At 41.6% G+C, this 13,137-nt stretch overlaps 1 protein-coding gene across 4 annotated transcripts in view; it reads right to left on the bottom strand.

The window, feature by feature from the left end:
• ARHGAP8 (Rho GTPase activating protein 8) overlaps nt 1-12,321 on the bottom strand; it is an 86,720-nt gene extending 74,399 nt beyond the window's left edge. For 2 of the 4 annotated variants that reach the window (XM_005509531.3, XM_065032947.1), the window contains exon 1: nt 12,116-12,321. The gene's annotated coding sequence lies outside the window, so the exon portion shown is untranslated. Of the gene's footprint in view, nt 1-10,249; nt 10,314-11,821; nt 11,864-12,115 lie in introns of those variants that run through there. The other 2 variants (XM_021297328.2, XM_065032932.1) reach the window with 2 other exon arrangements.
• Between the last annotated feature and the right edge of the window lie 816 nt (nt 12,322-13,137).

Here is a 13,137-nt window from a genome sequence, read left to right as displayed (position 1 = left end):
ATACTAAATTGTGAAGGCCAAAAAAACCAAATCCCACACCCAACCCTAAAGTTAAAGTTTGAAATATGGCTAAAAAGCTTCCTGTCCTATGTTCGCTATGCCCATGTCTTTTAGAAGTGTGATTCTCTTACCTGATAGGGCATATGGAACACTAGCTCCAAAAAGACTAGCTAATATCTGCATGAGAAGTGTTTTGTGTCATGGTTCAGTGATACATTAAGTGAGACTTTCAAGTTCCTGTCAGAAAAACTCAGAAAAACTGAGGTCACATGAAAGAAAGAAATGACACAACATATATAATCTCCACAAATTCAAATCTGTTCAAACAATTTTGGCAGGTTAACTTTTTTATCAGAAAGATTTATGTGGTATTAAGTATCTCATGACCTCCTGAAACTGACATAAACCAGGATTTATGCTTTTTTGGTGCCTCGATGTACTTTGACTAAATTGACAGAAATGTGACTGTGAATCACTGCATTATTTTTTATTGCTGTGTGATCTGCTTGCACGTATATTTGGTAATAATGATTTTGGAACCACTGTCCATTATAAAGCCTTCTACCCTGAAGACTTCATCACCTTATCCAAATGTATTTGTCTATACTCATGCATGTTACAGAGCAGTTCTCAGGTAAAAGAATGTTGAACAAGAAGTGAAGCGGTAGCAGTAGCATTGTGGCTGAAATGATGACTTATCATTATTAACTGCATTCTGCTACCAGACCCTTTCCACACCTTAACAAAATCAACTGCAAAAGAAATCTTGCCAATTCCCCACTGTCATGTAAAATTACTTGCTGTCATTGCATCTGGTTTATTACTTTTCTCTCTTTAACTGCACCCTCAAACAGGCATAAATTTTCATCTTAGGAAAGAATCAAAATTTCTAACATCTGAAAAATAATAAATCCTATTTCCCACCTAAGGAATCTAACACTGGTAACGTATCACAGGAATGATGCATATTAGCCCATTAATCTGCATGAAACACTACTAGAAGTCTCTTCAGGTACTTAACAACACTGGTATCCAGATCTTTAGGAACTTTCAAACACACGTATGCTAACTGCTACACAAATCTAAAAATATGACTGCATCTGTTGTATACACACTTACTTCAACCTACGCTAACATCTAACAAGACCACACTGTTTATTCATTACTCTTCTCTGTCAGCACATCAAAAAAATGTAAAACATACAGAAATTTTATATTACTTACATGTTGAAGTAGTCTTTGGTGGTGTTACAAGCTGAAGTACTACTAAAGCAGCAACACAAAGGTCTGAATTTAAGCAAAGCACAGAGGGCAACATAATGGTTTTATTAAGCCAAAGAATGCAGCAAGGTTAAAAAAAAGTACTCATTGGTTTTCAGGCACTCAAGCCATTCAGGTGACCTGAAAGAGAAGCTTGTTCACACAGCAACTTATCATATTATGCATCTTCCAACAATATTCCCTTTGATACGTTTAATAAATATTTAATAAGCAGCATATAAACATAAGAGTGAAGAGTTTGAGAAAAAAGCAAGGGGACAGGCTACCCATAAGTCAGCTGTGGAAAACAGCAAGGCCATATAGCAGAGGAGAAGAACATACAAATTATTTGTTAATGCAATTATCAGAAAGAATAAGGTTGTCATACAAGGCTCTTCTACTCTAACTGCCATAATCCAAAATTTAACCCTTCGAATAAATACCTAGTTTTTCTTGAACATTTATACCTGTTCCGAAGATGTGAATGCCCAGCTTACCTCACCAGAAATTCTACATAACACACTTGCTTTACTGATTTGATTGGCAAGAAAAACTTTATTTTAGACTGATTTATTTTTGTGGCGTCTTTGTCTTAGCTGTTGGCCATAATCAATAAATGCCATATGAAACAACTGGAATTACTATCACTAAATGAGGTTTGTGGTTTTTTTGTTTCTTTGTTTTTGTTTTTGTTTTGGTTTGTTTTTTTTGTTGTTTGTTTGTTTTTTTGTTAAGCAACTCAGATGCCAAAACCTGAAAATAATCCAGGGCCAGGATGAAGGGCCATTCTCTCAGAGGGTCAATTAAAATTATACATCACTCAACCACACAAAAAAAAAAACCCAAAACAACAGGAATAAAAAAACCAAACACACATACATACACAAAAACAAACAACAAAAAAAACCCACACAAACACGCACAAAAAACACCACACACAACCAAAGACACAACACCCAGACTAAAACAAAATAACCCCACAACCTTGCACATTGCTTACCAGATTAGTTTTTAGGAACAGTGACACACTCAAGCATAAACTCTGAGAAGCCCACCAATGCAACAAAGCATTTGACAAAATATTCTGCCTCCTTCCAAACATGGGTTTTTATCCTTTTCTTCAATTCTATTTACATATTAAGAACAAACACTTGCCATGCCTCAGTGTAAATAGGTGTATAGCCCTATTAGGCCCAGGGTGAGGAAAACATTTTGGACAACCATAAAGCACCAGCTCACATATACACTCAACAGAAGTCCAGCTAAAATGAATTACGTGCTCACAGTTTTCATGAATCAACGCCCCAAAGAAGTATAACATGCTTGATTAATTGGGAGGCAGTTCTGCCACTCCTCACCTGATCAGATCTTGCCACTCTTAGTTCACGCTGAGATATACTTTGCTTCAAGATACTTTCACAAGTACTAGGATTAGAATGAAATTTGGTTTTCCTCTCCCTGACTACAGCTGCTACAACCAAAACCTTCTTGTACCCCATCCTGTGTCCATCTGGTAGATACTTGGTGGAAACAGACAGGACTCTTAGAGGAGAAGCATACTATTCCATGTCAGTAACCGTATCACACTGGGGCTCCTTATGAGCATCTGCTGAAAAGTGTCATTTGAGAGTGAAGTACTACAGCTTTTTCATCCAGCCTTTGGTATAGGACTTGCAATGATTCCCCCCTGTCTTTTTTCATACATTTAGTCAGGCTTCTGTAGGCTTTCATGAGGCTTCTTACATATTAATGTAATTTTTTCTTGTCATCTGACTTTAAAATCCTCTGAAAAAAATGCTTTAAGTAAGTTATTGCAAGGGCAGATAAGGATCATTTGGCTCTAGAGCCAATTCATTCACACTTCTTGTCTGCTGGGAAAGAGAGAAAGAAAGAAGAGAGAGGAAATAAAAGAGACTGAAAGGTGAATTTATAATAATGCTATTTATAATAATTGGGCCCTACTAGGTTTATGGCTGGAACAAGAGGCTATTTTAATCATTCAAAGGCGTCCTACAATTAAAATGGCATTTCTGTCAAAAAACTTTTGCCTTCTGTTAGTACAATTAAGAGCAAAGATAACTACAAGAAATTAAGGATAAGATTCTTCCTTGGTTTACAATTTATTCCTTTTAGTTGGTACTTTTAACGGTTCCTAGTTAATACCATTCTATACTTGGATATCCTCACAGGTTTTTCAGTAAATGGCCAGTTTCCTTTCATAGGTCTTTTGCAGAAGGAAGAGAAGCCTTTTTTGAAGTGATATAAAAATAAGGGATGAGAAAAGTTACCAGGTTGCCAGAGGAAATATGAAATGCAATATGTGAATCTAATTACAATTAATTACTTTAAGATTACTAGCTTTCATTGTTATTCTTCTTTCCATTTTAACTGCAGCAGATCATTAAATATTTATACATGGGATGTCACTAGGTTACAGTAAACAATCAATGAGACCACCATATCCAGAACTAAACTCAATACTCATAAGAGACCTATAATATCACTTGCATTTGTATAACACAAATACGCAGTAATACAAGCTCTGCTTGCAAAGACAGCTGTTGAATCAAGCACACAAAATATTTTTCCTTTCCATTTTTCCTGCAGCACTTTCTCTTGCAAGTCTTAATAACATATCTTTTATCCTCACTTGTAGACTTCTGACTGCAAAGATAAGGTTACAACTGCGAGTTTGTCAAGTCTGCTTAATCTTCTGTCAAGCAAAACGGTATGTATAATAAGCCCAGATGCAAAGACAAAGCTGCAAACACAACCAAAAGTCACTCTGCTACGTGAACACTGTTGCAAAAGAATTTTCCTACCATTAGGCAAAAATCAAAAAAATATTGCCAAATAAACAAGACACAGCGGACATAACAGAGCAGGGAAGATGATGCTCAGCCTTCAGGCACTAGTTATTTCTGGCCTCAGAGTTTAACATGAAAACTCATGTACTGATTTAACAGCATTCTTGCACACACGAAATAGGGTTCTATGCCCTAGAAAACCACCATAACTCACACTGACCTTGACTAAGTTGGGATAAGATGCCACTTCTATGTTGTCAGGTATTTTCCTCCCAAGCATAGGATCATTGTTTATATTAAAAACTCTCTTCTGAGGAGTTCAAGCATTATCCATCTTCTGTGGCAAGTCACCCCCACAGGACCCAGCTTCAGTAGGGGACTCCCCAGCTTCCCACCATGAACAGAATCCCAGTTAACATTCAACAAGTAGGTTGAAGCTACCAGTTCTCAACTTCTAAAACACTGAGTGCAAACACCATAAACCTAAAACAAAAGAATATTTTTCAGAAAAGTGACCTTTTCATTCCTGTTTCATCACAATAAGCACTATATCCATGCAAGAGAGTGTGGTTATATCAAACTGAGATTTAAAACGAAATTTACCATGGTTTCCATGCTACCACTTACTGAAGCTAAATATAAATGAGCTGCTGGGAACATCAGTATTCTCTGAAGCTACAGAGATAAGCCCTTAGCGCACAGGATTTTTTAAAGTCAGCTTTGTAAGGAACACTCCAAACTTTCGAATTTCAGCCTTAAACTTGAGTTACAAGCAAAGGGCTTCTTAAGATTGGGACAGCTTTCATGCTTTCATTAGTAATGTTTACCAGAAGAGAAGGGAGAGCGCTATTTAGAGGGAAAAAAAAAATCCCATAGAACTTGACTTTTTAAATTGTTTCCATTTATTTACATATTTTGTATGAGTGAACACACGAAAGATTATTTATATGATAAATAAAATGATCTGTGGTTTTTTCCTGCCTCATATGGTAGATAAAAATACTGAGTGATAATAATAAAGATGGATATGGAAAGTCACACAGAGAATCACACAATGTTAGGGACTGGAGTGGACCTCAAAAGATCATCTAGTCCAATCCCCCTTCTGGAGCAGGAACACCTAGATGATGTTAACCAGGATTGTGTCCAGGTGGGTTTTGGATGTCTCCACAGAAGGAGACTCCACAACGCCCCTGGGCAGCCTGTTCCAGTGTTCTGTTACCCTCACCATGAAGAAGTTTCTTCTCAAATTTAAATGGAACCTCCTGTGTTCCAGTTTATACCCATTGCCCCATGTCTTATCACGGGTTGTCACTGAGAAGAGCCTGGCTCCATCCTGCTGACACTCACCTTTTATATATCTATAAACATTAATGAGGTCACCCCTCAGCCTCCTCCAAGCTAAAGAGGCCCAGCTCCCTCAGCCTTTCCTCAGAAGGGAGATGCTCCACTCCATCTTTTGGCTCTGCGCTGGACCCTCTCCAGCAGTTCCCTGTCCTTCTTGAACTGAGGGGCCCAGAACTGGACACAATATTCCAGATGTGGTCTCACCAGGGCAGAGTAGAAGGGAAGGAGAACCTCTCTCCACCTGCTAACCATCCCTTTCTAATACACCCCAGGATGCCATTGGCTTTCCTGGGCACAAGGGCACAGTGCTGGCTCATGGTCATCCTGCTGTCCACCAGGACCCCCAGGTCCCTTTCCCCTACGCTGCTCTCTAATAGGTCATTGCCCAACTTATACTGGAACCTGGGGTTGTTCCTGACCACATGCAAGACTCTACACTTGCCCTTGTTATATTTCATTAAATTTTTCCCCACCCAACTCTCCAGCCTGTCCAGGTCTCGCTGGATGGCAGCACAGCCTTCTGGCGTGTCAGCCACTCCTCCCAGCTTGGTGTCATCAGCAAACTTGCTGACAGTGCACTCTAGTCCCTCATCCAAGGCCTATTTCCTTGTAAACAACCTTGTAAGGTTTTTCTGCATCCCTTTTTGCACCTGGCACAGGTTCCCCATGCTCATCAGCACGAGCCTGCGATGGCCAGCAAAATGCGCATCGAGGACTACCATGAGGGCATGCAAATGCCTCAGAACTCTGAAAGGACTTTACAGTTTAATCTAAATACTTTGTTTCATTTTAAAGTGCCTATCTAGAGAAACTCAGTATACATTGTAACTCATTATGTTATCTTCATTGTACTATGGTGTCACCATATGTCACAGAACATCACTGTATGTCACAGAACAACTAATTCCTGGTGAAAGTTCTTCTTGAAGCTCAGATGTTCAGCTTTATCACCATGATCCTGTAGCATCACGCCAAAGGCAGCATATTCCCTGATGGTTGTGGGAGACATAAAGAAGCCCGAAGTCTTCAGCCGACTTACTTGCAAATGTAGAAAAACCTAGTGAAATACAAGTCCTGCACAGCACACATCAGCTACAGTCTTGCTAACAATTTAAAGTTAGAAGAATTACTCCCAGAATATATTAATGTAAAGAAGTACAAAAGAGACTTTTAGAGTGAACAAATCAAAGAAAAAGCCCCTAAGGCAGACATCGCTGAAAGGCAATGAAGTTACACTACTGGGGATTTTCTTTACTATGGTCAGGACTGGGATCATAGTCTAGATGGTATCACCTGAAACTTCCAAGTCTGAGACCCTATTTTCAGTTCTTCTTTGTGGTCTGAAATTTTCCAACCTCAAAAGAAGCATGAGAGTAAGATGGGAGTTGAGGAAGGGTTACTGAAAAGGCTAAGTGAAAGAAATGGGATTTGAACAAGGTAAGAGAGAAGAGATAAGATAAGAGAGAAGTTGAATGAGTCCCAACTGGGGATAATAAGCAGAAAATCTGTACCCACTAATGTAGCTTGAAATGAAACTCAAGATTGTTCTGTCTCACCATTTTTTTCCTATCATCACATCAGCTGTTACATCCTCTTACATTGCTTGGCCTCAGAAATAGCAAACTACAATTGCTATCAGCTATTCTGTCACATCAAGACTCAGAAGTCCATACAGCTAATCTTGAGATTCAGCCTTGATGATGACCTACACTGGTGTCAATATGATCCTACAATAGAATCACCATGTTTTTTACAATTAAAAGTTTATATATGGATAGAAGGTCACAGAGCTTGTTACAAGAATTTCAATGCGCTCCCTAAGCTTGGCACACAAGCCTTCAGGAGTGCCAGAGATGAGTTTGCCTCAACAATGTGATTATAGGTCTCTACGCATATGTGCAAAGACTTATTTTTAAATACAGGCTCAGAACAGTATTTTTTTTCTTTCCATGCAATTCTTTCTTTGACTTCTGCATGGGATAATGTGATCTGAAGAACCATCATTCGTTTCTAATGAAAAGATGATTATCTTTCCTTATCGCTAAGTAATGCAGATGCAGTCATAGAAGCAAGGCTTGCACGCAGGAAAGTGGATAAGGGACAGTCTCAGAGCTAACATGGATGATCTGGAATCCACTTCTGCCTCTGCCAGTGACTTCCAGTGAGAAACTTTGCAAGTCACTAAACAAAACTTTTCTCTTAGATGGTTTGAAGACTACCTATGAGTTTGCCAAGAGACATGTAAGTAATATAAACAGAGCAGTTCCCTCAGGATACCCAATCCTAGCTTGCTCCCCCTGACTGACAGACCTGCCATGCTCCCTGAATGGTGAAAACAGAAATATAATCCTTACTTTTGGAACAGTTTAAAATAATGAAAAAATAGCTTAAAGGAATTACCTACATATAGTTGGGTTTCCCTGAAACCATTTGTGTATGTATAGATGCTTTGCTCTCCAAAGAACTAAGAATGTGGAGACTAGCCTGACATATAGAATAGGCTTGACAATAAAAGCAAACTGAATATAGCTACACACCTACAGAAAAACCCAAATAACACTGGAACTCAGTGCTGAGTGCCTGGCATTGGACGCACAGTCCCTGATTCCCAGAGGCACCTGTAGCCCCAGGTGTAATAAATGTCAGCACTCACAGGATTCAAAATTTCTTACAAATGCATGGTTTGACCCATCATATCCCATATTTGCATGATTAGAGGATTGTTATTTCTTATGTGTTCGTCAGCTCATGCTGCTTATTCCCCATCTGCAGCCACTGTCTGCGCATGCCGTGAAAATTACTATCATCATAGATCAAAGCTCATGCTTCCAAAAGACAGAGTGAGCAGGAGGAGGAAAAAAAACCTCTCAAAGAATATGGATTGCATCAATATAATATCAATTAAATTCAGTAACAAAGGATGAAGGATTCAGTAAGTGTGAACAAAGTAAGACTTCTACTACAAGCAAAGAAGAAATAATTTCATATTTATTTTTTCTTCCTTCAAATATTCTTTTTGCTTAAACCACATATTACAAGTCAATTACTATATTTAGTTCTCTTTTTAAATTGCCTTATATAACAAGAGAGCTTATTTTAGTTAGGGTTAGGGAAAATTTGATGGTTCAACTAAGCCATTCTTTAGGACACTGGTAATACTAACTGCCAGTCTCTCATTTGATGCAAAGAAAGCTTTTTTGATAATCGTCTCCTTGAAAAGGCACCAACTGAGTTATCAGTTTTTAAGCTGTCAGGCTTGAGCACTGTATACCTAAAACACAATTTGTGCCTTATTACAGTAATATCCAGCAGTGTTGCTAAAATAAAGGTCTTTGGCATTGCTTTTACAATTACTCTGCACTTTCATTCCTTTTCAGTCTTTGACATTGCTGATTTAAACTTTACCATCATCAGTACTTTTACTCACACATTCTAAAGGTTTGTTTTGTTGTTTGCCTCAACACATACTTTTTTTTGGGGAGGGGGAGAAGGTAGGGGGACGAAGGGGAGGAAGTGGTGTCAATTAAAACCAGTGGGTTATGATGGTGTGGAGGCTGGGAAGAAATCTGAAAGCATTCCTGAGCAGCTACCTGCCTAGACTCCTTATTCCACCTCTCAGAGATGCATCCTACATCCCTAGTCACAGCAACATCTTGGACAGTGGTTTATATGGTGTAGGGGATGAGAACCCTTATTTTTAATGAGACTTAACAGACTAAGATAATTGAAACATTTGTAATTTTTAAAATGCAAATTATAGTTTCAATAACACAATGCCTATTAAACAATGAATGTTCTGTTGTACCTGAGTTTCAAAATTAAACCAATCCAGTCAGCATGGCATAAACACTTACAGCTATACTGCACACCAACCCTTTACACCAAGGACTGTTTTGACTTTGAACAATTTATCTGAAAAAAACCTGTTAAAACAAATAAAAACCAATACCCATGTAGGATATAGAATACTCAGCTTAGTCACACAATTACTTCATGGCTCTATTCATACTCTTGAAAAAAAAAAAAAGTTTAAGATTTCATGGGGAGTACAAAAAATACTGTTTACAGATTTCCTCAGCGGTACTATTATGAAACATCTACCCAATCCAGAAGAACTTTAAAAATACAGTTTACATCTCTCCATGTTTATTTACTTTTTCAATTCCTGCTCTAACAATGAAGAAAACCACACAGGGAATTTAGGTTTGTTTCACTTCCTAAAATCAGTTCCACCTACATTTACTCCATATTTTTGTCAGATGACAATGGAATAAGCTACTTGTGTAAAAGCAACTTCAAAAAATAAATTATTTGGTTACAGAAACATCACTGCCTGACTTAGATCTATTCAGAGACCTCTCAACAAACTGCTAGATTTGAAGCTAACACGGCTCCCTGTTTTAGGCAGCTTATCAAACTCTATAACACACCAGTGGCAAATATCACACTTACATGCCAAAATACCACCCTAAAGCAGGGGTCACTCCTTCTTGGAAGAGGCTTTGGTGTCAGAAGCAAGGGTCCTACTTTCAGCAGCCCTGACTACTGCTCTATGAGGAACTTCACTCCTGCATCCAGCCACCTAGGCTGGACTTGCAGAAGTAAAAGACCAGATGAAATGAAGTTCAGCAATCATTCAGCTCAGAGACTGAGTCATAGGCCAATAGCTCATTTGTGTTAAAGAGAAAAAAAAATGCCCAAACCCCAGCAAAGCCATCAATACAACATACAGCAGCGAGGACAGGAAGCTACCGGCTGTACACTCAGTTACCCTTGTGGGAAAGGCACCTAGAGGGGAATGGGCCTTTCCCTTGTACGTCAGGGGAGCTGCTTACCTGCTGTGCAAGTGTGGGATGAGAGGCTAAGCTTTTGTCTGCCCTAAAGGGTTTCAGCCTTTTGGTGGATGACTTCTTGGAAGGGGGGGGGCTGGATGGGAGGAATTGCAGGAATGCTAATGACAAAGAACGAGAGGAACCGGTTCCAGTCTGTACTTCCAGCCTACCACAGCCCCACTAGGAGTCAAATCGGCCTTAACTAAACCTGGTGCCACCTTCTGCCTGGAAAACTTACTGCAAAATAACAAGGTCATCGCTCAGACATTCGGAAAGGTCAGAACAAAAGTTTCATATACAACATGAATTCAGCTCCTTATGCACGTGCATACCAATACAGATTTTTAGCTACATGCCAAAAAATATGATGCAACCCACACAGAAAGAATGCTGAAAAAATGAACCAAGAATATAGCTATACCTACTATAAGGGGGGTGACAAGAAATTCATTTTCAAAGGACTGGTAACAAAGAAGACGAAAGAGAACCCTATATCACAACATATCAATCTATAGAGAGAGATGTTATTTGAGAGATGTTATTTAATAGATGTTTTATGGCTTATAGTATTGAACCTTAATCACATAATGTTTACTGTAATCTTTACCCTCGACACAGAAAAGTGTTTCTTGTGAGGTTTTACACTGACGCGAGCTCCAATTCTGCAACAGGACTCACGGGCAGAAACTTTTTGTCCTATGAAGTTCTCCCACAAAGTCAGTGGGGATGAACACAAGAAAATGAATTCACCTACCAACCATCAAGCCCAGCAAACTATTTCACATATTCTTAATGTAAAGAAGCCTATTCAGTTGAGTCATATCCTTGTGCAAATAACCACTAGATAGGTTTCAGACTGAAGTGTAAGCACCAGTGTAAACCAAGAGCCTCACATAATACCTATTACAGTATAAACCCGTGTCTTGTTATGACCTTTGAATCTTATTAGCGTGAGAAACAATAAAAATAAAAACATTCAATGGAAAGCACACACCAAAAGCCTGCCTACCCAGGCACCTTCCGTGGGGTGAGCCTGGCACAGCCACTACCTGATGGGCAAAATGGGGCTGGGGGAAGGGAAATCCCAGACCAAACAACTGGTCGCTTTGCCTTTAAACAGGGCACCTTTCACTCGAAGGGCAGCACAACAGGTTGTTACAACAAGAAGCACAAGAGCACTCGATTTGACTTAGAATCATAGAATCATCTGGGTTGGAAGATACCCTCAAGATCAAGTCCAACCATTAACCTAATTCTAACACTAAACCATGTCCCTAAGAGCTTCATCTACACGTCTTTCAAACACCTCCGGGGATGGTGACTCCACCACTTCCCTGGGCAGCCTGTTCCAATGCCTGACAACCCTTTCCGGGAAGGATTTTTTCCTAATGTCTAATCTGATCCTCCCCTGGTGCAACTTGAGGCCATTTCCTCTTGTCCTATCACTTGGTACTTGGGAAAAGAGACCAACAGTCTCCATGCTACAACCTCCTCTCAGGTAGTTGTAGAAAGAGATAAGGTCTCCCATCAGCCTCCTTTTCTCCAGGCTAAACAGCCCTATATATCCACATATACCTGTACACATCTCCCAGGCGTTCTCTGGAAGAGCCTCGGGGGTCCCTGCGAGGAGACCCGGGCCGCGCTGCCCCGCCACCCCCCAAGCCCCTCCCGGCTGCGAGCTTTTCTCCTCCCTTCCCGGACAGCCCAGCTGATTTCACCTTCCCTCAGGGGGAGGAAACCGCTGCCGCCCCGGGCGAAACCACCGCGGTCCCCGTGGATAAGGAACCGGGGCGGAGAGCGCCTCCGGGGACAGACGAACCTGGGCCCTCCGCACTCCTCGGGGCGAGCAGCCGGGCCGGCCTCACGTACCTGGCGGTGGTGGGAACTCGCAGATCCCACAGGTGCTTCTCTCGGCCGAGACCAGGCGGGCGGGCCGCGGCAGCGCCGCCCTGGGGCTGGTCTCACCTGCGGGCGGCCAGAGGAGGGGCGAGGCAGCGGGACGAGGAACGGCGGGCGCCTCCGGGCCCTGGCAGGCAGCAGGGGGGGAAGGCGGGCGGCGGTGGGGCCGCGATGTTGTCGCCCTCACCTCAGGCTCGGGGCGGGGCGGTAACGGCCCCCGCTGACCGAAATGGAGGCGGCGTGAGGGGCCCGAAGGGGCTCCGCGGGGGTCTCGATATCTGTCCCGGGCTGGTGGGGCGGAGTGCTAGGGATTCGGTCCGCACAGGTGAACCGGGGCTGGAGGGAGGCAGCTTTCGTGTCGGAGGCGGCGCCCGGCCCCAGCCTTTCGGTTTCGTTTCCCGCAGGAGCGGGACAGAGGCAGCTCGGAGCACCGCAGGCCTGCTCGGTGACTGAAGCGGGGAGACAAAACCAGATGCAAAAGCAAGATGTGTCAATTAATCTCTTTTTATTGCCTCTTTATTGTTGGGGGTGGAGGGGAGGAAATGAATCACAGAACATTAGAGATTGGAAGCGATCTCAAAAGATCATCTACTCCAATCCCCCTTCTGGAGCAGGAACACCTAGATGATGTTAACCAGGAATGTGTCCAGGCGGGTTTTGGATGTCTCCAGAGAAGGAGACTCTACAAGCCCCCTGGGCAGCCTGTTCCAGGGTTCTGTCACCCTCACTGTGAAGAAGTTTCTTCTCAAATGGAACCTCCTGTGTTCCAGTTTATACCCATTGCCCCTTGTCTTATCACTGGTTGTCACTTAGAAGAGCCTGGCTCCATCCTCATGACACTCACCCTTTATGTATTTATAAACATTAATGAGGTCACCCCTCAGTCTCCTCCAAGCTAAAGAGCCCCAGCTCCCTCAGCCTTTCCTCATAAGGGAGATGCTCCACTCCCTTAATCATTTTTGTTGCCCTGTGCTGGACTCTCTCCAGCAGTT

This window comes from Columba livia, chromosome 1 (assembly GCF_036013475.1).
Source record: "Columba livia isolate bColLiv1 breed racing homer chromosome 1, bColLiv1.pat.W.v2, whole genome shotgun sequence".
Taxonomy (NCBI): domain Eukaryota; kingdom Metazoa; phylum Chordata; class Aves; order Columbiformes; family Columbidae; genus Columba; species Columba livia.
Note: the sequence above shows the minus strand (reverse complement) of the source record. Positions and strands in the feature narration are given on the sequence as shown.